A 25,150-nucleotide genomic window follows, 5' to 3' on the forward strand; every position below is an offset into this window, starting at 1 on the left:
GTTCTCTTTTTTTAAAAAATTTATTTACTTTATTTTTGGCTGTGTTGGGTCTTCGTTGCTGCGTGCGGGCATTCTCTAGTTGCAGCGAGTGGGGGCTACTCTTTGTTGCGGTGTGCAGGCTTCTCATTGCGGTGGCTTCTCTTGTTGCGGAGCACGGGCTCTAGGCACGTGGGCTTCAGTAGTTGTGGCTCGTGGGCTTAGTCGTTGTGGCTCACGAGCTCTAGAGTGCAGGCTCAGTAGCTGTGGCACACGAGCTTAGTTGCTCCGCGGCATGTGGGATCTTCCTGGACCAGGGTTCCAACCCGTGTCCCCTGCATTGGCAGGCGGATTCTTAACCACTGCACCACCAGGGAAGCCCAGCAGTTCTTTTTATATCCAGGATATTAGCACTTTAAAAAATATTACAGATATTTTGCCCATTTTGCCTTATAATTTTATTTTATGATGTATTCAAGACATACATTTTTTATTTGTAGTTCATTTTTCTTGGGGTTTAGTTTTCAAAATAAAAATCTAATCTTTTTTCAAAGGAAATATTTTTCTTAAAGATGAATAATCAGAACATGATTTTGTTTAAAATATTTTTTAGATTTCAGGTTTGCTTGTCTGTTAAAATATGCTTGGGATAATCAGCTGAATTAAAAAATAAAATTTGAACTTGAAGAGTTTTCAACATCTTGGTCCCAGTAAATGGGAACTTTAAGTGGTATGGTCTGAAAGTTGGGTGCTCTTATTCTAAGCAGCCAGAAAGTGAGGCTAGGTGTCATTTATAAACTTTCCACTCAAGTTTTAAATTTCGGTACTTTTGGTGTTTAGTGCTTGACCCTTTGGGCACATATGTCTATTTTGAGTTGATGGAGGTCTTGTGCCTTAATTCCTTACTTTTGCTCCAGTACTATTAAAAAATAGAATTTGAGACTTCTGCATCATACTTTGATAATAGCCTTATGTGACTCTGATGATATCCTTTAGGCTTTTTTCAAAAAATGGGCTTCCCCTTGTATTCCAGGTCTCTAGAAACACTCATCCTAACTACATTTTAGGGCTAACTCCTCGAGGTTGTGGGCCGGGAACTTAGTGTAGCAGAGGCATGGAGTAGGCACTAAGAGCCCTCTGCCATCCTGACACTGTTTTCCTCTCCATAGCTTCTCAGGAGAAATGAGTCTGGTCTGGGTTCTGGTTATCCTGCTGCCTCTACTGGGTGTGAGTCTCTGCTGCAGGATTTCTAAACCCTTTGTGTTCCTTCTCCCACCCTCCTTTGTTGAGCACCGTCTTTGGGCAGAGTGCTGGGTCAGGCACTGGGGCACAGTTTGGGAGAAGCAGCCTGTCTGGGACTCTGGCATGACCATCTCCAGGTCTTCACTAGTTTTGAGTTCAAAATTTTGACTCCCGGTATTTTAATCTGGTCAGTATCTAATTGTGATCACTCCTAGACATTTTGGAAAGGTTTTAGAGTTTTTTTTTTTAATTAAGGTATAGTTGATTTACAGTGTTGTGCCAATCTCCGCTGTATAGCAAAGTAACTCAGTTTTACACATATAGACATTCTTTTTTTATATATTATTTTCCACTATGGTTTATCCCAGGAGATTGGATATAGTTCTCTGTGCCATACAGGGAACCTTGTTGATTATCCGTTCTAAATGTAATAGTTTGCATCTACCAACCCCAAATTCCCAATCTTTCCCTCTCCCTCTCCCCCTCCCCCTTGACAACCGCAAGTCTGATCTCTATGTCTGTGAGTCTGTTTCTGTTTTGTAGGTAGGTTCATTTGTGCCATATTTTAGATTCCACATGTAAGTGATATCATATGGTATTTGTCTTTCTCTTTCTGACTTACTTCACTTAGTATGATAATCTCTAGTTGCATCCAAGGAGGTTTTGGGTTAGTGTACATAAAACAGGCTTTTCAGCTTGATTGAGCTGGGCAGTGCTCATTCATACACTGAGGCACAGTCTACTAGGGAAAATGGAACCATTTGTGTTAGCTGAGTTTGAGTTACTATCACCACTGATCTTTGCCATTGGCTTGTGATATTAACTTGGTCATTTTGCCAAGAATATAAATCAGGCATTACTGCCTGATTTAGGTAATTAGGTAGATTGGCAAGACCCCCATTTTTCTTGAACTAAGTTTTTATTATCCCATTTGTAATATGGGATTAAATAAGTGAAGGAAAGGCATCTTATTTTTTTTGAAAGACAGTTGCAACTTAAGCATGTGGGCAAAAATTTTTAGTGACTCTTTTTGCATATGTATTTATGAATTTTAAACTTTTTTTCTAATCACAAATATAATACAAATTCATAAGTAATGTATAAAACAAAAAAACATAAAGAAATGACACCACTTGGAATCTGACACCCAGGGAGGATCACTGTTAATGTTTAGGTAAGTGTCTATACTGCCTGGCTTTTCAAATAAGTGTAGTTTTTATATAAAAATGGTATTCTGCCTTTTTTCCCCCCACTTAGTAGCAGTTCATGACTATTTCCCCATGTCATCAGATAGTGTACTATAGAATGGCTTTGTAGTATTTTATCATAAAGTACTTTACTGTCATAATTTACTTAGACTTGTTCTACAACTAAAGTTAATATAATTATACTCATCTAGTTATTTTCTTGAACAGTGATTTTATTAAATATGCATTTTTTAGAGATGGATGTTACATATATTAAAATGATTTTGAGCAAAAACATCTGGCTGAAAATAATGGTGACTGTTTCTCTGATCTTGGAATGGAGAGGGACTTTCTAAGCATGAAAGTGATAGAAGAAATTGCAAAAAGATACTAGATTTGACTTAAGAGAAATTAATTAAAAAAATCCTTCATTTCAGGTGGTACAAACAAAATGGAAAAAGCAGTCTTTTGCTCTTTCTGGGGATAATTTTGCAACCCAACAAAGAGTTAATGTGCTTAATTTATAAGGAGCTCTTACAGATGAACAAGAAAAAAAACAAACCTATTGAAAAAAATGGGCAAAAGGCACTTACAGTTCATAAGAGAACTGTAGACATATGGATCAAAGAAATCAGGATTAAAACCAGATGTCATTCTTTGCATGTCATATTTGCAAAAGTTAAAAAAAAAATCTAGGAATGGCAAGTGAGGTTAACATACAGTTTTCTTCTCTTGTGCTTTCTTTGTTAGCTTGTCAGTTTTTCCAGAAGAAATTGGGAAGGTTACCAATTTCCCATTTCTTACCAGGAAGATTAGGAAATAACTGGCCTGTGAATTTGTCTGAGTCTGGCACCTTTCTTTATTCTTTTTTAAAATAAATTTATTTATTTATTTATCGGCTGCGTTGGGTCTTCATTGCTGTGTGTGGGCTTTCTCTAGTTGCGGCAAGCGGGGGCTACTCTTTGTAGTGGTGTGCGGGCTTCTCATTGCGGTGGCTTCTCTTTGTTGCCGAGCACAGGCTTTAGGCACGCGGGCTGCAGTAGTTGTGGCATGCGGGCTCAGTAGTTGTGGCACGCGGGCTCTAGAGTGCAGGCCCAGTAGTTGTGGCACACGGTCTTAGTTGCTCCGGATCTTCCTGGACCAGGGCTTGAACCCGTGTCCCCTAAATTGACAGGTGGATTCCCAACCACTGCGCCACCAGGGAAGTCCCTGGCACCTTTCTTGTGAATAATTCTTTGCTTTCGTACTTTTCTCTATTTGTTTATTGTTACTTATTCAGGATTTCAAAAAACAGTTTTCCTAAAAAAATTGCTCATTTCATCTAGATTTTCAGGTACATACACATGTGCTTCTTTTATAAGTCCTTTAAAATATACAAACTAAATGAAGAGTATATAGTATTTTTGTGTTTGCCCTTGTTTTCAGAAGATATTTTTTGTTATATTCAGCAAGTATCGTTATAATTTTAATTGAAGAGGTTTTGTTTTTGTTTTTAAATCAGGAGTAGGTGTTTTGTCAGCCTGTTTGGCATCTACTGAATTGATACAATGATTTGGCTGCTCATAGTTTCTGACTTGTGAATGGTATTGGCCCTGGGGTTATCTCTTTCCTGCTTCTGAAGTGTTAACATCCCTTTTTAAGGAAATGGTAAAATGCAAAAATGACAATTCTGTATTATTCCTACCACATTTTTTTGGTGACTTTTTTTTCCTCTAGGAAATCAAAGTCTGGCAACCCCAGCATGTAGCACTTTTGCACACCCCAATTAAGAAACAAGAGAGGACTTCCCTGGTGGCTCAGTGGTTAAGAATCTGCCTGCCAATGCAGGGGACACGGGTTCGAGCCCTGGTCTGGGAAGATCCCACATGCCGTGGAGCAGCTAAGCCTGTGTGCCACAACTACTGAGCCTGCGCTCTAGAGCCTGTGAGCCACAACTACTGAGCCCACGTTCCACAACTACTGAAACCCATGTGCCTAGAGCCCGTGCTCTGCAACAAAAGAAGCCACTGCGATGAGAAGCCCGCGCACCGCAACGAAGAGTAGCCCCCGCTCACCGCAACTAGAGAAAGGCCACTTGCAGCAACGAAGACCCAATGCAGCCAAAAAATAAATTAATTAATTAACTTATTTAAAAAAAAAAAAAGAAGAGAAGCACTGTGAACAGTTTCCTGTGAGTGGGGAGTGGCCTTTGTTGGGGGAAAGTCGGGTGACACGTCATTGTTCTCCCTCCACGTGACGTTTCCTCTGAAATGCTCTCAAGGGCCTGGGCTATGATGTCAGCTGGGTAGCCTTGTGTGCAAAGGGCAGGTTTTCATGTTTCCAGAGTACAGTGGAGCCTACGAAGGGGAGGGGTGTTACAGGGCCACTTGACAGAAGTTCAAGGATGCTCACTTGATAACTCAGTCTTGTTTTTGTTGAGTGGCTCCTCCTGCTTAATTCCTTTCTCAAGATTCCTTTCTTAAAAATATGTTTGCATTTCCCCAATATTACTGATAGAACCTCTGACCCAATTCTGTGTTTTGGTCTCTGATAGTTGTTCAGTAGCGTAGAAAGTGAGTTCTTCCAAACACTCATCTTACCAATCAGCTTAAAAAAATACTTTCCAAAAATAAGTATTCATAGAGTCATAGTACTTTCACTTTCAGAATTTTTCTGTGATTTGTCTAAATGATATTTTGTTAATTGCAACTTTGCCATCATGGAACCTTTTTTTAAAACAATATTTTTTAGCTTTTTAAATGATTTATAAAAGAAGCATATGCATGTTGGAAAATAATTCTAACTTGTCAGAATTGGATAAAGCAAATTTTGAAAGTCATACAGACTCTTATGCCCCCTACACTCAAGGCAGCTTGATGTTTAGCCATCCCAACCCATTCCTGTGTCCACAAGTATGTTCTATGTAATTATACTTTTAATAAAAGTCAGATTATACTATACATGTTGTGCAACTTGCATTTTTCAAAGTACAAAGTATATAATTTGTTTCACTAAAAAAAGATATTCTTTTAACGCTTTTCTTGTTACTTTTTTCCATGTTCTTCCCACTATTCCTCTTCTTGACTAATCTTCACTGATGGATACCTCCCTTTTGACTCTGTAAATTTTTAATAAACATAACTTAAAATTGATTTATGGTTATGAAGATTTTATTTTGGGAAGTAAATTACCCCCCCGTTTTTTTTTTGGCAGGAAAAAACCATAATTTCTCTATTCATATTCTAATCATTTAAAATGACTAGTATTTTTTGTCCCAAACAGCAAAAGACCAATGTTTAGTTTCTGAAATTAAAAAAAAAAATACAGGATCACTGGACACTCGTTGAAGCCTGGAACGGGTATAACTCTGATGGCATTTGTGTGCTTATTTACCTAGAGTCATCTGTGAGTGACAATGCTAAGTTGCCCTAGAACAAACAGTGAAGTTGAAAGATTCACAGCCTAAATATTTTCCAGTGAAGAACTTGTTGGTATCTGGCTAAACTATAGTCATCTCATACGTTTTTCTTTATAATGGAGGGTCAGGCTCATAACTGGTGTTGCATTGACTATTCCAGAGACGCTTGCCTGAGTCAGGCTCTGGGTTTTTATTGTGAAATGCATGCATAGGTACAAGCATGTATAAAACACGTTCATTTAATAAACAGTAAGATGAATATCTGTCTACCAAGCTTAAAAAAACAGAACGTGACCCAGCTTTTTTGGAAGCACACCCCGCCCCGCAACGTATTGATACATTTTTAAGAGGCTTTAAGAGAAAGTGATTTTTGAGTAATTAAGTCTTCTGTTTTCCCACAAATACAGTACCTGCAGTTTATTCTAGTGGTGGCATTGAAGGCAATGTAGAGTCATAATGAAAGGTGAGGGTTCTGCTGTCACAGTCCTGATGGGCTCTGTCCCCTATCTTGTCACGTCTCCTATAAGCTCCAGGACCTTGACCAGGAGGCCTCACCCCTTCTGGGTTTTCTTACTTATAAAGTGTGGGCCCAGTTTTTCCCAAGGGTTGTTGTGAAGATGGAATTTCACACATAGGATATATAGTACAATGCCTGGCACATAGTGAGAACTAAAATCTTTTAAAAGTTTTTAAAATTTGAGGCCCTGTGCTAGGGAATATGGAGTTAAAACAATTATCAAGAAAGCCCACTGGGTAACAAAATTTACTTCTTCTGGTGCTCTAAAATACTGTCTTTCAAAATATTTTGTGCAAATGGAGAGTTAATTTTTAAGGGACTGAAAAATTTGTAATCCTACCTAGGGATGCATTAGGGCCTTGGAGATATTCCTTTAGAGGGAAGAAGTAATAGAGCGAGTTCTAGGATTGAGCATGGCCCATTGAAAAGTAGACTGCATAAACCTCCTGCCAGGTTTATTATTACTTTTTATTTTGATTTACCATTTGTTTTTCTCTGGCTAGGCCTTAACTCCACTAACCGGGACTCCACATGCTGTTTTGAGCTTGAGCTTTGGCAGCACAAGGAAATGTAGCTCAGCAGCTTGTAATGGAAAGCATAAGGACAGGTCTGCATCTGAAACACGATCTTTCTTGTTCTGCATTTTGTGAGAGTTGTACTGACGGTCCTTTTGTGCTTGACTTTGCCCTTTGCACATGTCAGCAAAGGTCTAAATGCAATCCTGGGAATAATTATTAGGTTAATGCTAATGATAAGGTAATACTTCTTTAATAAAGGCCAAATTCCACATAAGTAGCTTAAACTAGAAAACAAACAGGCACGGTCTTACCACTTATACTAATTACAAGGTAGGAGGTAAATATTTTCATTTTCATTTACATGCTTTTGACTTTTTTTTAATCCACTAACATTTGAGTGCCTGTTGCTGTTGGGGTTCTTGGTCAGGGTCACAGGTGTGAAGCCTGGGGGTAAAGAAATTGAAGACCTGTTCCCTTGCTCTTATTCAGGTATTCAGCAATTTAAGTAGTGAGACTAAGCACAAATACATTACTAAGGAACATTACTTTTTTTCTCTCCTTTCCTTCTACCATCTCCCTCATCCTAAAGCTTGATGGGCGTTTTGGTTATTTAAAAATTTTTGCTATTATAAATAATAATGTAGTGAAATTTCTTGTACATACTTTGGAGAGACTACCCATAAGTAAATTTCTAGCCATAAAATTGTTGGGCACAGTGATAAGATTTTCCAGTTTTTTAAATTTTGATAGATACTGGCAAATTGAAGATTGAGAAGCTGCAAGAATTTATATTCCTACTGATAAACATTCTCTCATTTTGTCTTGTCAAGACGAAATTTATTCAGTATGGTGAATGTCAAACACTACATCAATGGTATTTTTGTCTATTTAATTTTAATTTACATACAGTGAAATAAATTCACTAGGTGTACAGTTATAAGAACTTTCAAAAATGCTTAGAGGGAATCATGCCTTTTTAAAACATATTTTTTATTTTCTAATAGAAGCTATGCTTGCTATTTTAAAAAATAAATAAAACTTGGGAAATTACAAAAATTAGGAAGAAGAAAATATCCTTGAATCCTCTACTTAATGACATCACTGTGAATATTTTTGTGTATTTCTTTCATTCCTTTTGTTTTCTATGTGTAGTTTTTTTTCCTTAAGCCATCATCATTAAATTATATGTTTTGCATTCTTAAAAGTAATAATTGCTAAAGATAAGGGAGGTGAGGGGAAGGCAGCTGTGTTTGGGGATATCTGCAAAATAAATGGTCTCCCAATCCCAGAGTTTCAGTTACCATTTTTCTATTTCAATTCACAAATCTCTTTCTCTGCTCTGTTCTTTCATAGAGCTTCTCTCAATTTCTGGTGGTCTTTGTTGGACACTTGTCAGATGTACATGCCACCACCAGCTCAAATTCAACACGTCCAAACTTCATTCATTACTTGCCTGTCAAATCCATTTACTTATTTCTGAAGGGGGAACATTCTTGTTCTCCCAGAGGTCATCTTTGACACCAAGTCTTAGATTTTTCTTTTTTTTAGAAATCACTCCCACTATCCATCCCTTGTTGTTTCCATCGTCCCACTTGCCAAGATCCGTATAGTTGGATTAACGCAGTAGCTTCTTGATCTCTTATCTTGAGTATCCAGCGGTGGACTCTTGCTAACTCTTATCATCTGTCCAGAAGCTCATGTGTCATAAAGCTGTGTTGCATTCACATTGGACTTTGGAGACTCCGAAGATCCTGTGAGGCGTTTTCTTCCTCCATCTAGTGTGCCGTGGTTAGCCTGTTTTCATGCCTACCTCTGGACTGACCCCATGGTGGCCTCCTGCTCAGGACTCTCCATCTTTCAAGGCTGGTGCCAAGTCCCAGTTCCCAAAAGTCATTTCTGACAGTTTCAAGCCCTGTTGAATTCCTGCTTTTCTGAACTCTCATGCACTGTTTGATAATTAGGCAGTGTTTCTTTAGTTCACTAGTTGTTCCAGTCTGTCTAGGTACATTGCTTCACATGTACTCCCATTTCCATTTCAGTGCTTAGACAGTTGTGGCAGTTCAGGAAGCTAGCCAAACAGTTGGTTTATTCCATTTTCTTTGAGACTGTCAGTACAGATGCTAAAATATTGACCTCTTACTAAACTGGGAAAAAGAGAAGCCTTGATAGTACCTTTCATCATTGTTAACAGGAGCATATAGGCACTTCCCTGGTGGTCCAGTGGATAAGACTCCGCGCTCCCAGTGCAAGGGGCCTGAGTTTGATCCGTGGTCAGGGAACTAGATCCCTTATGCTGCAACAAGAACCCGTATGCCGCAACTAAAAGAGCCCACACGCGACAACGAAGAGGCCACACGTGACAACAAAGATCCTGTGTGCTGCTGCTAAGACCCTGCTCAGCCAAATAAATAAGTAAATAAATATTAAACAAAAAAAAAAGAGCATACAGGTGAGAGTTCACTGCCTGGGCGTTCATAGCTGAGAGCAACAGCTCTGCCCAATACATGGAGCCTACAGACTGGGTGCTGATTCAGGCTCATTTTAGAAGTTGATTGAACTGCCACAGATATGGAGGGACTTAGATATAAACTGGATCAAAAACTGAGCAGGGAAGGGAAATTTCTATTTTATCGGAGGCTGATTTCTGAGAGGCCTCACTGTGTCTGGTAGTTCTGGTGTTTTTGGTTTACAGATTCTTCATGCCGTTGACGTCAGTGTCCTACTTTCTCGTTACTAAACATGTTATATGAAAATGCTGTGTTGTTTATAGTTTGATCAGTAGCAACAAGAGAAATATTTACCAGAGAAATTGAGTAGTTTTGCAAAACTATATAAACACTGATGATGATTACAGAGCTTGCATAAGAAGGTAAGGAAGGAAGATTGTAATGGTTATATAAAGAGATTCGAAGCATATTAGAACAACTCTGGCCTTTTCAGTTGGATATATTTTAAAATCAACATGTTAGGGTTGGATTAAGACCAACTGTCTATAAATTGTCTAAGTTGTTTGCTGACTTTCTGTTTGGTATGGAAAAACCTCATCAATAAATTTGTCCCATTCCCTCTGATGATAATTTGTTTTAAATACAGGTATTTTGTTTTAGGTTTGCCATGTAAAACCAGAACCTGCAATTTAGTAATTATAAAGCCCTTTTGGATTTGAGTAGTGTTTACCCTTGGATGGACCCTGTGTTTCATTTAGATTTCTTATGCTGGTTCTGAGCTTCTCAAAAAGAGCCTCTGACTCCCCTTTTGGCCTTTCAGCTTGTGCTTGTTACCACGTGGATTTCTGCTTTGGCCTTTTTCACATCTGACTCCCTCCCTCCTCCCAGTGCTGTGAGTGAGAAATTAGGTTATGGCACTTGTTCACCTCCATCATAGTGCAGGCTGCAAAGTTGATTACGTAGGGTATGATATAGGGTTTGCTTTGATATTTGGACTAAGATACATGGCCATGCCTCTGTTGTGTATATGTGTATTTGTAAAAAGGTGTCAGAACACACTCTTTGAATGGAGTCTGATTACCATGGTTATCTACTATGAAATAACATTTACTTTTTTTTCCTGATATCCATTTTCTTAGACTGGTGCTGTCCCATACAATTACAGTGGGAGTCACATATGTAATTTTCTAGTAGCTATGGTGAATAAAGTTAAAAACAGGTAAAATTTATTTTAGTAATATATTTTATAACCTAATGTATAAAAAACATTATTCATGTAATCAATATAAAAATTAATGAGATTTTACTTTTTTTTTCATGGTAACTCTTTGAATTCTGGTGTGTATTTTACATATCTCAGTTGGACTGACCACATTTCAAGTGCTCAGTAGTAATATGGGGCTGGTGACATTGGGTGGCACAGCTCAAGACCACATTGCTTTATCTACTGAGTTGTCAAGTTGTAAGCTTTTGGATTCTGGGGTATTTCATAATGTAAGACACTTCAATTTAAGGACTGCCTAATAAAATATACTCATAGTTGAGCGATGTTTCTATCACCCCTTTCTCATTTTTTTCCTGTTAAATGGAGAGGTTTCCCATTGCCTGAAAATTGTTTCTGAACCAATTTCACAATTAGATCGATTGATAGGCAGTATTTCTGGATGTTAATCCATTTATTCCCTCGCTTGAGAAGTAGAAAAAAAATTCTTAACATAGCATTTAAAATTTGTATATATATGTAATTTTTTTTAAGTAAGAAGTACAGTACTATTGTTAGATAAAAATGGGCTTTGGAAGAGTTGAAATCAGAGAATAAAAGGATATGAGGAAATACAGGAAAATCAGGAACCCCTGAACCCGGTAGGTTTGCAGCACATTAAGAACGCCTACCTTCTTAACCACACCTTTGGTTCCCTTAGTTACTCAGGTGCTCTCAGCAAATCACAGAAATGAGGAACTTAGGCATTTTGTTACAGGGAGACCCATCTGTCCGCTGCTGTTTGGGGAGCGAGCACATTGACTACATCAGTTGGGTGTGTTTCTTCAGCACTGGTTTTGAGTGCCTTAGCTTCTTTTTTCTAGTTTGTGTTGCCTTCATATTTATTTCAGTATTGACCTTATGCAGTGATTTAAGGTTTAAAAAATTTGAAAGTGATACATATACATTCTAGAAAAATAAGAGGAAAAAAATCAGTTTTAATCCTGTCATCTGGAGAATCTGTTTTTCCGTGTGTGTGTGTGCGCACGCGCGTGCGTGTGTGCGTGCGTGTGCGTGCTTAAGTGTGTGTGGCTACAACTTTAATAGGATTGTCATGTATGTTTTGTAACCTGCCTTTTCCTCTACTCAGTGACACAGTCAACACATTTCCATGTCAGTGAAATGTTATTACCAATTTTTTAATCCCCATAATATATTATTATAAGAATTAACTCATGATTTAACCAACCAGTTTTCTATTTTTAGACATTAATAATTTACCTTCCAGTTTTGGATTATTCTAAGCACTATTTAGTGAACATTCTCACTTTGAAAAATTTGAGCCTATTTTAATTATTTTGTTATGATAAATTCTTTAAGAATAGGATTGTTGGGTCAAAGGTTAGGTGTATTTTTAGAGCTTTTGATTAATGTTGTTAAATGGCCATCTAGAAATGTTAAAGCCAGTAATTACTCCCACTAGCAGTATATCCAAACTGCTTTCCTGCTTAAGGGACGTTAAAAATTATTAAGTAATTTTATGATTTGCTGAGTGAATTATAAGTAATACATTTTATTTATGATCTTTTGGATTTCTCACATTTTTCAGAAGAAAGCTTACACATGATTATATTCCCATCAGCAATATAGTGAGAATCACATTAAAATTAAAAAGGAATCTTGATGTGTTAGGAATTCTTACAGCCAAGTGGACTGCTTTTAAGTGTGTGTGGCTAAGGTGTCCTAAATCCAATTCATCAGAGAACCTGCCTTCCTGACCTGGTGGCTCTGGATAAATTTTGGGGTATACCCTTCTGAAATCTTTTATTTTGCTAGTCCAAACTTAGGAACCAGATAGATTCAGGAAAATGTGGATTCCTCACTGCATGAACTCAAAAAGAGCATAAATTTGGATAAAGAAGGATACTTGGCATGAATTGCGTCATTGCTTTGGAGGGAACAGTGAAGGAAGGTGAACAGTTTGACTTGGATTTTGAGGGGTCTGGAAGGAATTTGCTGAGGAATTGATCATTTAAACAGAGATCTGAAGTATGAATAGGAATTCTCCAGATGTTATAGCATTCCAGGTAGTGAGAATAGCAGGCTGTGTTCTCCAGCCTTGATGCCTATCAGTTTTGAAGTTCACATCAGTCTGTGATACCATCCTCTCTCTACTTTGTGCCATCATCTACCAACTTCTTGGCCATTTATGTGCCTTGGATGTTGGCTCCTGGCTTGCTATGTTTCTTTCCACTGTGTCTTCTAACATCGTCTCTAAGTTGTTGGCTTATCCAGCCTTCAAACCTCACTCTCCCTTTACATTATCTTTTCCAGGAAGTTTTACATCCAGTTCACTTCAGCTTTCTTGGGCCTTGTTATCTCCCAGATGATACTTTGGGAACCTTGAGCTTGGAGAATCTCCCCTCTGCACACATCCTGTCCTTCCTAGCTCTCATTTATTCTCCTCCAGCAGTCCTTGTTCCTTGGGCACTTCGGTGTTCTCTGGCTTCCTCTTGCCTTCCCAACCCTTCTTACCTGCTGTGGACTTCAGGGAGTCTCGTTACTGTCATCTCACCAACACCTTGGTTTTCTCATTCTCTGAATTGGCCCCATAACTTGCCAACTTTCGTCAGTGGCACAGTCCTACTTGTTTAATTTTTCTATCTTTTTTTGTTAGTTGCACTCTGCTGGAGAGAAATTGGATAACAAGGTGACTTTCTCCTTTACATATTTATAAGTTTTGGGCTCAGCTAGATCCTTGACTTTTTTTTTCCTTTGTCAGTAATTTTACTCATTCCTTTCCCATATCTCATCCTTGGCCTCCTTCTTCTCCACCATGACCTCCACTTTTTAGTTCATTAAGAAAATAAGTCATCAGATAAGTGCTCCCTCAACTTCCTGTCTCATTGAGTGTTGAGTAATAGTGACTATCTCTATATATCTCTACCCACTTTATTCCACAGAGGACATGAGGCAATCACTACAGACAGTCTGTGTGGACCTGTTGTTACAGATTCTGAAAGTTTTCTACCCAGGATTACAGGAGAACTGCTTATTGCTCCTTATTGGTATACTTAGAATTTCAGATCTTCAATTTATGGAGAGATGTTTGTGTTTTCGCAGAAAATAGGATTTTAGAAGTAACACAGCCCTTGGAGAGGGGTGGATTAAATCACCTCCCAAGGTGACAGAGCTCATTTGTGGCACAGTCTGGGCTGGAATCTCCATTAGTAGCCTTTCTTTATCCAAAATAAAAATACTTTAGTTTTTTTTCCCCCCTTGGAGAGGGGTCGGATTTGAGGTGAAGAGTACATCAGATTTATTTGTAATTTAAAATAAAAAAGGTAGTGGATATACATGGAAAAAAATTCAGAAAGTACATGAAGACAGATATAGAAAGTAAGTCTCCCTTCTGTCTGCTCCCAGTTTCCCTCTCTGGAGGCAACTGCTTTTACCGGTTTTTGCATGTGTTTTGCATGTGTTTTGTGTGAAACTTCTGGAGTTTTTTTGTTAGAATTTTGTTTTTAATTGGGAAATTTCAAATATAAAGAAATTGAAAGAATGAACCCTCATATGTCAGATACCCAGATCTAATAAGTCTAACCACATTGTCTTTGCTTTAGGGTTTTTTTTTTAAATAAGAAAATAAAACATTTTAAATATCCTTTTTGTATCCTTTGCTAATATCATCTTCTCTCTCTCTCCTAGAGGTAACTTTGCAGTCCACAGTTTTACTTTTGTATTATATGTTTCCATATCGATAAGTCAACATACAATATTGACTGATTTAAAACCCATAATAAAAGATCTCATGTGGTATGAGTTCTGCAGCCTACTTGCTCATTCAGGTATGTTTTCAAGCCATGTTGATCCAAGTGGCTAGAGTTCACTTGTTTTAACTGCTCTGTTTTATTCCACTGTTTAAACATACCAGAACTTATTTATATATTCTCCTGTTGATGTGTTGGTTGTATACTGTTAAAATGGGGTGGAGTATGCTGAGAAGTGGCATTGCTGAATCATAGGGCACACACATCTTCAACCTGCTGGATGTTACCAAATTGTTCTCCCAAGTATTTGAACCAATTTACATTTCTGGCAACAGTGGGAAAATTCCTGTTTATCCACAGCCTTTCCAACACTTGGTATTATTAAACACTTTTATTCCTGTATTATCTGGTAGGTGTGAAATGATACCACATTTTAATAGGCATATTCCATGGTTTGTTTATCCATTCACTAGTTAAAGGTGAATGTTGTTTCCAGGTTTGGGCTATTGTAAACCACTGTAAACATTTATGTACAGATTTTTGTTTGAGCAAAAGTTGTCATTTCTCTGGGTAGATACCCAGGAGTATATTGCTGGATCTTAGAGTAAGTGTGTGTTTTAACTTTATAAGAAATGGCCAAACTGTTTTCTAAAGTGGTTTGCCATTTTAACAAACCCATCACGAGTGTATGAGAGTTCCATTTGCTCTGTGTCCTTGTTAGCATTTGGTATTAGCAGTTTCTTTTTGTTTTAGCCATTCTAATAGGAATGTCTTTTTTTAACCCAAAAAATTAAATTTTAAAATGGATTATATTTTTAAATGATTTAAAATAATTGATATTTGCCTTTCTTGGTCTTGCATGTTCTTTTTTCCCCCTTTAATTCAAAATCAGCATTGTGTTAGGGTAACCAAATAATGATAAAGAGATGGTATAGTGCAGCCTAACATTTGCAGACTGCTGCTAGAAAGCTTGGTAAATGTATTTTTTTTGCTGCTCTCAGCAAAGTTCATATGGTTATGGAATCTTTGATTTACTGGTTGGGGATTTTTAAAATTTGGTTTTATTTCTGGAAAATGTGTATTAAAACTTTATAGTGAAGAGTATTGAGTCCCCATTTTAATGACATCATCCACCTACTTATGTAGACTGCCCCCCTCCCAGCTTTGAATAAGATTCAATTTGAGGGTGCTTGTTTCATTACTGAAAGCAAACATGCAAAAACAACAGATATGGACCAACACCCTTATTTTACAGAGCAAGACATCTGAGGCCCACTGGATAATGTCTTTCCTGCACTTACACCATCGTGCATGGTCTGCAGAACCATGGGCTTCTGGATTCTCAGTGAGTTCTGTTTTCCCACTACCCCTTGTATTCGACTTCAAGGAACTGACCAGAACACACTGTAATGTGAATCGTTAGTTTGAAGGATGTAGTCTTCACAGTGGATTTACTTTCAGAATTGAATACACTTACTTTTACTTTTATTGCTGAATTCTGGATGTGCTGTCAGCACATATTCCGAGTTGTGCTTTGAGATTATGAATGAAAGGCCAGCCTCTAAGTGTCTGCTGGAGAAGCCAACTTAATAAGTCTTTGATGGTCAAGGGGAACAGTGAATTTATTCACCTCACACAAATGTGTATCCTTTATTGTGATCCTTCCATTTGGTTCCTCTGAAGGAAAATAGAATTTAGCCAGGTTTGAAATATGTACTGATTTATTTCCTGTTGAAAATTTAGTGACTGGGTTTATTCCAAATGTGTTGTCTTGCCAGATTTTCTTTCTACGTGTGTGGGTTTTTTTTTTTTTTTTTTGGGAGGGGGTAATAGTTTTGGCTGTTCTATTATACCCAAATATGAAATAGTTTCTTTTTCACATAATCTGGCTCCTTTTTTTTCTTATAGTTTCACCATTCCTAGAGTATTGATTCATTTACATGGCTCAAGATGTTTCCTTCAGCCAGTGGGAAGAGGGAAAGGAGGGAGTATGTTTACTCCAACTCACATCCCATTGGCCAAAACATAGTCACACGGCCACATCTAGCTGCAAGGGAGGCTGGGAAATGTTGCCTGAATTTAATTGGTTGTGTGCTGAACTTAAAATCAAGGCTTTTTATTAGTCTAGTTATTAATTGAATGACAGAGGACTCACACCTGGTGGTCTCTGACAATTAAGTAGAGAATTTGCCACGTGAATGAAAACAATACATAGAAATAAGTTGGATATGAAGTTAAAATGTATTTCAGTTCTGTCTACTTTTCTGTGTGAAATTTTACAAAATATTAAAAAAATTTTATATTTTATAATTTATCTTAATGAAGTGCCATTTAAATATTGTAACAGGTAGAGGGTGTTGTTAATATATTTGCTTTTAGTGTTTACAGAATTCCTTCCCCCCCTCCCCCCAGGTTATCTTATTACAGGATCAGAGTAGTTTTGTCCAGTTGCTAACTCTAAATCTCCTTTGTTGTTTTACTCAGTTTTACAACAGTAGGGACACTGAAATGTCAGTATGTAACATTTATTTGGAAAGGCAGAAATAGATAATCACCAAATGTGTAAGGTTTTAAAAAAATAGTTTAAATTTGTCCTTAAAGGGAAAAGATAAATCAGAGAATACATTAATCAAATTAGATATTTTCAAATACATAATTATTTCTGAAGAATTAAACATTTTTTTCAGTATTTGGCCAAGTTTAGCCTTTTGGTTGTTTTGCCTAATTTTTGGTCCTAAATTTACTGACCTTATATGGGTGCCAAGAATTGAACTACTGCTAATTTTGCCTCCTAATACATTGGGAGGGACAAAATTAAGACTTAAAACTTTTCCACAAAGTAAAAACAATTTAATCCCACTTTACAGAGGTAACTGGTATAAGCAGCTTGGTGCATCACCTTTTGCTTTCTTAGCACACTTGCACGTGCATGTATACAGTACTTTAAAAGAGGGTCATCATATGAGTTAATGCTAGTGCATAGGATGGTTTTTTTTCTGTGTTCATTTGTAAATGGCTACCGTTCTGAAGTATCTTATTCTAGTGCCCCCCCCACCCCACCAATTCATTTTCTTTGTAGACAGATCCATTACCTGTGAATAATTCTTTTGTCTTCCCTTTTCTATTATTTGAACTTTAAAAATCTTTTTCTTACTGTATTATTTAGAACTTCCAGAACAGTTTTCTGTAACGGAGGCCATCACATTCCCTTCTGTTTTTGGCTTTAATATAACCTTTCTGGGTTTTTCAGAGTAAGTATCTCATTGGCTTTTGGCATGAGATAGGGATTCTTTTTGAGGACATTTTTCTTCTGTATTGGAATGCATGAAGAATTTCATTCAAAAATTGATTTTGAGTTTTATCAAATGCCTTTTTGGTTTCTGGTTTTCTTTTTGGATCTTAATGGTTTTTCTTCCTTCTGCCTGTTGATATGAGTTGTAATACTAGCTTTTTTCCTTTTTTTGTGCTTTGTCAAGTTTGGAATCAGGGTTATGCTTAGGTTTCTAAAATGATTGACAAGCTTTTCATCCTTTTCCGGTGCTTTGGAGCTAAGTGTAAGGAGTAACTTCCTTAATGCTTGGAGACGTTTGCCTAGGAAACCACCTGGGTCCAGTGTGTTTTTGAATGGAAAGTCTCTATCTGCCTTGGCCTTAAGAGCCCTCTTGGATGTATTTATCAAATTTATCAGTTCTGTTGCTTATTTCCTAGCTAATTTTTTCCTCTTCCTCTCTTTAATTTTTTTTTTTAAGTTTCTTTAGAGTATTTTGTTGCTTATTCTTTTTTTGTAAGGGTATTTTTAACAGTCTCAATTTCACCTTTGACCTAACGGTTATTTGGGAGAAAGGCTAAAAATTTTGAAGTTGTTAAACTTTCTTTGTTGATAATTATTTTTTATGTGTTTTGACATTATGATCGGGCACTGAGAAGTGTTCCTTTTTTGTGGGGACTGAAATTTTCATTTGGCATGGTGGTCAGTTTCCACTAATGCTCTTTAGCTGTTGAAAATAAAGCTCTACTTTCTATGTCATGGAAAGTTTGATACTTATTATGTTAGCCTGATTCATTATATTGGTCAGATTCTCTAAGTGATGCAAAATAAAATTAACATAGAGATCAAGCCTGTGCTCATTACCCCTCCACCCTCTTGCCCCCTATCTTCTTGGAGGCAGATAGGTATGTTTATAGTGTTGGTCATTCTTCTGTATTGCTAACCATTATGGATCTTATTTCAATGAAATAATGTTCAGAACATAAAATTAACATATGAATTTTATAATATAGCAATGTAAAATGACCCTCTTTTTCCCCTTTTAATACTTTCTGGCATGAATTCCATTGTGTCTGACATTTAAAAATAATGATAAAGCAGCATTAATGTTGCTTTATTTTTGTTTCATTTTTAAGGTTTATCTTAGGCATTTATTTATTTATTAATAAACTTATTTATTTATTTTTGGCTGTGTTGGGTCTTTGTTACTATGCGTGGGCTTTCTCTAGTTGCGGCGAGCAGGGGGCTACTGTTCGTTGCGGTGCGCGGGCTTCTCATTGCAGTGGCTTCTCTTGTTGTGGAGCATGGGCTCTAGGTGTACAGGCTTCCATAGTTGTGGCACACGGGCTCAGTAGTTGTGCCTCACAGGCTCTAGAGTGCAGGCTCCGTAGTTGTGGCACACGGGTTTAGTTGATCCGCGGCATGTGAGATATTCCTGGACAAGGGCTTGAACCTGTGTCCCCTGCGTTGGCAGGTGGATTCTTAACCACTGTGCTACCAAGGAAATCCAGGCATTTAGTTTTTGACAAACCTGGGAATATTTTTAATGGAATGAATTTAACTAATTTACAGGTTTAGTTTTAGTCTATAGTCTGTTTCAAATTCTAATAGTAGTTTCTCTAAAAAAAAAAAAAAGACTTTCTTCAGTTGTCATAGCTAAAATCTAATGGTATTTTCCCATTCCCATCTGTTTGGGAGAAGGGCTTTCAGCATCTTCTCATTTCCTGCATTCAGTCTTTAATGTACTCTTGTTCAATCTGCTTTGTTTTTAATTACGTTTTTAACATTACATAGCACATTCTTAAAGAATAATTTGATATATGCAGTCAATTTTTTTTTTTTTTTTGTGGTACGCGGGCCTCTCACTGTTGTGGCCTCTCCCGTTGCAAAGCACAGGCTCCGGACGTGCAGGCTCAGCAGCCATGGCTCACCGGCACAGCTGCTCCGCGGCATGTGGGATCTTCCTGGACGGGGGCATGAACCTGTGTCCCCTGCACTGGCAGGTGGACTCTCAACCACTGTGCCACCAGGGAAGCCCATATGCAGTCAATTTTATAACTGGGTTTATGTCCTGATCTTGATGGGTTTGGCTGGTATACATTGTTAGCAACCCTGTTTATTAGTGACCACTCCAAATTTTACCTCTTATGTGGCTGGAATATAGCCTCAGGCTTTGCTTTTTTTCTTTCTCAGCCCATGCATATCTGAAATTGCAGTTTTGGGCTTTAACACATGAAGGGCAACTTGTTTGATTATAAAATTCTTTGGGAAACCCTTTTCTCCAGTTTTCTATAGATCTATATTTTCTATTGACTTCTGGTGTTTAATACTGCCTTGGAAAATCCTGGGGCTAATCTTAATTATTGCTACTGCTCAAGTAAACCAAACATTTTCTCCATCTCCCTGGGTGTTTCTATGACTTTTTCATCCTGTAGTTAAAATATTTTGCCAGGATGTGTTCAAGTTAAGTTTCTTCTCTAATTTTGAATGACTCTGGTGTGCCCATTTCTATACTCAGATTTTTCTTAATCTCAGAATTAGTTGTGGTTTTTTCTATATCTGTTTTATCTTTAAGTCTCTTTCATTGTTCTTTTTTAAAAAAGTTTTATTGAGATGTAAATCACATACCTTAAAGTTCTCCCATTTAAAATGTACAGTTCAGTGGCTTCTAGTAAATCATACTTGTGCCACCATCACCACAATCAAATTTTAGAAATTTTCTTCATCCCATAAAGAAATCCCAAACCTATTAACGGTCACTCTCCATTCCTGTCCCCCCATTTCTACCCCAGCCCCAGGCAACCACTAATGTTTCTGTCTCTATAGATTTGCCTATTCTGGACATTTCATATAAAATGGAATCCTACAGCATGACTGGCTTCTTTGTTTTTTAAGTCCATTTAATAAGCACTGGATTATTCATGTCTTGGCTTTGCTCTTTGCTTTTTTCCCTTCATGGTACTCATCTCTGAACTGTTGTTGCCTTTCTGGACTTTTCCTTGTCTAGGAGTTTCTCAAGCTTGTCCTCCACCTTTCAGTTTTCTGCTGTTTTCTGCAGTTTCACTTCTCTTTAATGCTTCTAAGCTAATTTTGTGCTTTTTGTTTCCTCTCAGTTCTTCCCCACCCCAGTTGTTGTCTCTTGTTCTTAGTCCATTTTCTTCATATAATCATCCGATCCTGTTTCCTTTGTTGATACACAACTGTCTTTGTTTTTTATTCTTTTTTCCTTTTTTCCAAATTGAAATTTTCTTTTGGTTCCTACAGTAGAACCTTTTTGAAGTTTGAGTCTTCACAGAACATCCTGATTATAGTTCTTGTATTCAGGATACAGAAACTGGAGTATTTTTCCCATAGGCCACACACTGGGTTAGCTCACCTTGGAGCAAGGGACTACCTGGGTATGTTGACCTGATGGGTTGGGTGTGTCACGTGTGACCTGTGTTCTGGGCACTTGTGGTTGTGAATCTCTTGCCCCTGAACAGTTAAAGTGCTTGCCTTTCAACCATCTCCCCAGCTTCTGCTATAGCTTCTCCCCTAGTCAAGTGGCATCTTCCTCTTATGCTCACTGCTGATTTCCTTAAGATTATTCATGAATAAGTAACACTTAGAGCTACTTTTCTCTCCAGGAGTTGTCCTTGTTCTTCTTCTGCCTTTATCTCAGGGATCCCATCTTCCAAGATGCATCTTCTGCCTAGCTGTTTCTCATCTGAGTTTCATGGTTTTCTGTCTGGATTTGGGAAGTGCAGTGGTGTTGGGGAGATGGGGGCAAGTATTTGCCCTCTCACAGCAGAGGCGAGGTGACCATTGCCTAGGTTTTGGTAGGCCCTTGCCTGGAGTCAGGACTGGAAGGGACAAAGTCTGACTGCAGCTGCGGCTTCTTCCTTCTCACTGGTACCAGATTGTCAGTGTATGTCTGCCTTTTTCTATGTCTTCATGGCACTTTCACTGTCCAGTGGGGCCTCTGCAACTGGGAGTGTACACGAGGTGCCACATACAGCGGGGCTCCAGCAGTTAGAGCTCTCAATGTTATGGTTATTGTTGGCTCTGCCTGTAATCTAATGAAGAAATCATACCTTCAGATCTATTTTTTTTTTTTTTTTTTTTTGCGGTACGTGGGCGTCTCACCGCTGCGGCCTCTACCGCTGCGGAGCACAGGCTCCGGAAGCGCAGGTTCAGCGGCCATGGCTCACGGGCCCAGCCGCTCCGCAGCATATGGGATCCTCCCGGACTGGGGCACGAACCTGTGTCCCCTGCATCGGCAGGCGGACTCTCAACCACTGCGCCACCAGGGAAGCCCCCAGATCTATTTTTAATCTCTGAAAGTCTTTGAGCTTTGAAAATAGTTGTCTTTGGGCCCCTGATTGGGGAAATGAAAAATTACCAGGGAGTAAAATTAATCTCCCTTTTCACTGAGCTGAAAGCAGTGTGGGTGGACTTGTTCATCTGAACGGAAGGGTTTGGAAAGATAGGTTTTTATTTGCCTTATTTGTGTGGGTTTGAGAAATGTAATCGCAACAGCTGCTTGGTTTCCACAATAGAATATCCAGCCTGCCACATAGAAACCTGCTACAGATTGATGGTAAACAAACCATACCAGAGGTATGCAGTAACCATTTGTAACCAGAGGGTGGCTATTGTGTAATACAAAGTAGATAGCATTTCTGACTAGGTGGTGATGTTATACAATTTTGGTGAGCCTGTGTGGGTTATAAAAGCCAAAATTCCTTCAGCACCTGAAGAGTCTTATGCTGAGCATCAGAAGGATCCCAGCCTCACACAGATCCCAGCACAGAATTGGTGGGTAGGGCACTGAATACAAAATATTGTGGGGGGATACAGTAAGATTTCACTCTTCAGGTAAGACCATTTCTTGGTACAGAAGCTTTGCTTTGGGGAATTAGTGTCTGCATCTGCCTATGTCTGTGCATCTGGGTTTATGGGTGTCTGTTTCCATGCACATGCATCTGTGACTATGTGTGCTCCTGTCTATGAGACTGTGTGTCTTGTTGTTGTTGTTTTTTTTTTTCCTGCGAATATGTGGCTATGTGTGTGTATGTCTGTGTAGGTGGGTGAGGAGCCTATGGCTCAAGTTTCCTAAGCTGGGTTACCAGAAAATCTCCGCAGTCTTTCTTGGTGCTGTCAGACATTATTTGAATATTAATAACATTAAGATTTATGCAACCCTTAGAAGGCGATGCCCTTCATTAAATATGTGAGAGTGACAATAAAAACCTGATCTGCAGCAATTAAAATGTTAGATTCAGTGTTTTTCAGGTGCTCATTTACCTTATTTTCTGAGTGAGGTCCAGTCCTGGGACTTCCAAGGCCCTCTGTGCTCTTTTATGTTTTATTTTATACAAAATTTTAGGGATTTGAGGAAAAGTAAGTACACAGGCAACAAGGAACATAGATTAAACAAACCTCAGAGAGAGCTGGAGCCTCTTTTATAGCTGAATACATCTATTTATACTCCTTTTAAGGTTTGGGGGTTGTAAAAATGTCAGGTTTTGACACCAAAAAACCCAATACATCTGTGCCATAGGATTCTAAGTAATTGTAGTCTCTATATTGAATGGATGTGGGTTGTTTTTTTTTTTAATGGATTAGGAGGAACATGCTTCTCTGCAGAAAAAAATATATATATAACAAACAGGCATGGGATGTTTATTAAAGGTCAGGAAAAAGGCTCCCATTTAATGAAGGTCAGGGAAAATTTATTTCAATCACTGTGTACTTGGTTTTAGTCTAGAGAAGAATTACAGTGTCCCAGCCCCAGGTAATTGCAGTGCAGTGTAGTCAAACCCACTGTTCAGCCATCAGTTAATCCATCAGGGTAGGTGAGATTTCAGAGTGCCCCTTTCCTTATCTTGGGAGAGTCTGTGGGGAGGAGGAGACAGAACTCTTAGTAAACTGGAATAGGGAGCAGGAGGGCTTGGAGGGGAGAAAAAAATATTGCAGAAGAGATTTGCAAATAGGATTTCTTCCAGACTATAGGAAGAGAGCAGGTGGTTGAGAGAACTATGTAACTGTGCCAAAGTCCAGCAAAACAGAGCAGGTGTAATGGGTAGTCAGGAAATTAAGGAAAGGTGGGGCTTGACCTCTCTCTGCAGGTGAGAGAAAGAAATTTGGTTTTGGCAGTTGGGGCACAGGAAAGGTGAGAACATTCCAAAGAGGAATGGTGTGGTCTGAAGGGTAATTCAGGGAGAGAGCTGATTAGTCCATTTGAGCTTGAGGCATGGAAATGCTTCTCCCAGCACATGAGCAGTGCCTTCTCTTCTCCAGCGGAGCTAGCAGTGGCAACAGTAGCTAGAGGTGAGAGATGAGTTACCTGTGTGCTAGAAATGGAGGATGAAGCAGGAGCTGGGGTGGTACTGAGGGGGCACAGGGTTAGCAGGGCAGAGCCATGCCCTGGAGGTTACTTAAGCACCCAAGTCTGTTGTTGTACTGGAAAGGTGGGGGGAGACATCAAATGACAAAGGTTACTTGGAGGTGTGGAAGAGGAGAAAGTGTCTTTCTTTTTATTCCCTGACAGTAACTGGGGGCTTTCCTCAGCTTCCTCCAAAATGACCTTCAGACATAACATCTCAGGTCTTTTCTGGCTGTTCATCTTTAGAACCTTGTTCTGTTAGTCTGTAAGGGAATAGGAGCAGTTTTCATGCTCTCAGTGATTGCTTTGTCTGTCACTTGCCCTTGGCTTTTGTCCAAGGGTATATCACCCTCTCTGTGCCTCAGTTTTAAACTGTGGGGATAATAACAACTCCTCCTAGAATTTTTATACAGTTAAGTGATATCATGTTTGTATCTTGGATATAATAGTCAGTTTTGCATATGTTTTATCTTGTCATTAAAATTCCATATAAAATTAGCTTTTCAGTGGCCCCTGTACATTAAAAATAGTATTAATACACTAAAAATAGTGTTTCCATAAAAATACATTATTTGTACAAAAAGTGGTATGTTAAATCACACAGTGGAAATAAATGCAATAAAATCCATCTTGATTCTGCTTGAGTTTTCTCAAATATCTGTTTATATTTTAATTCTGGCCCACAGACTATACCTTTTGCTCCACTACCTCTCCCTTACCCTCTCTCTTATCCCAGCCACATGGTTTCCTTGAGTGAAACTGGAGGGCAGGGATTAGGTTTTGTTTTGGTTGTATGGCTAACTGACCCATGGAAAAATTCTCTTTTCCTCATATATTTGAATGCTTTTTTATGTGATGAACACTGTGTCTCTGCCCTATCCCTGCCTGGTTGGGAAGCTGGACCAAGAAGCAGTGTGCTATTGAAACATGGAAGTAGAGGAACAGCTAACCCAAGAATGCTTCCTATAGGAGGAGACTTTTTGGCGGTACGCGGGCCTCTCACCGCCGCGGCCTCTCCCTCTGCGGAGCACAGGCTCCGGACCCGCAGGGCCAGCAGCCATGGCTCACGGGCCCAGCCGCTCCAAAGTACGTGGGATCCTCCCGGACCGGGGCACAAAGCCGTGTTCCCTGCATCGGCAGATGGACTCTCAACCACTGCGCCACCAGGGAAGCACAGGAGGAGACTTTTTGAGCTAAGACCTGGGAGCTCTGCAGGTCAACATGGTTCATATGGATAGTACCTGGGGCAGGAGAGGCACA

At 38.7% G+C, this 25,150-nt stretch overlaps 1 protein-coding gene across 2 annotated transcripts in view; it reads left to right on the forward strand.

The window, feature by feature from the left end:
- SLC23A2 (solute carrier family 23 member 2) overlaps positions 1-25,150 on the forward strand; it is a 150,913-nt gene that overhangs the window by 14,186 nt on the left and 111,577 nt on the right. Inside the window, exons 1-2 of one of the 2 annotated variants that reach the window (XM_027118229.1) lie at positions 14,317-14,333; positions 15,511-15,600. The exons of the other annotated variant lie outside the window; for it this stretch is intronic. The gene's annotated coding sequence lies outside the window, so the exon portion shown is untranslated. Of the gene's footprint in view, positions 1-14,316; positions 14,334-15,510; positions 15,601-25,150 lie in introns of those variants that run through there. 2 annotated transcript variants of the gene reach the window in all.

Source organism: Aethalodelphis obliquidens, unplaced genomic scaffold (genome assembly GCF_003676395.1).
Source record: "Aethalodelphis obliquidens isolate GAN/ISIS:26980383/991018 unplaced genomic scaffold, ASM367639v1 scaffold18, whole genome shotgun sequence".
Lineage (NCBI taxonomy): Eukaryota > Metazoa > Chordata > Mammalia > Artiodactyla > Delphinidae > Aethalodelphis > Aethalodelphis obliquidens.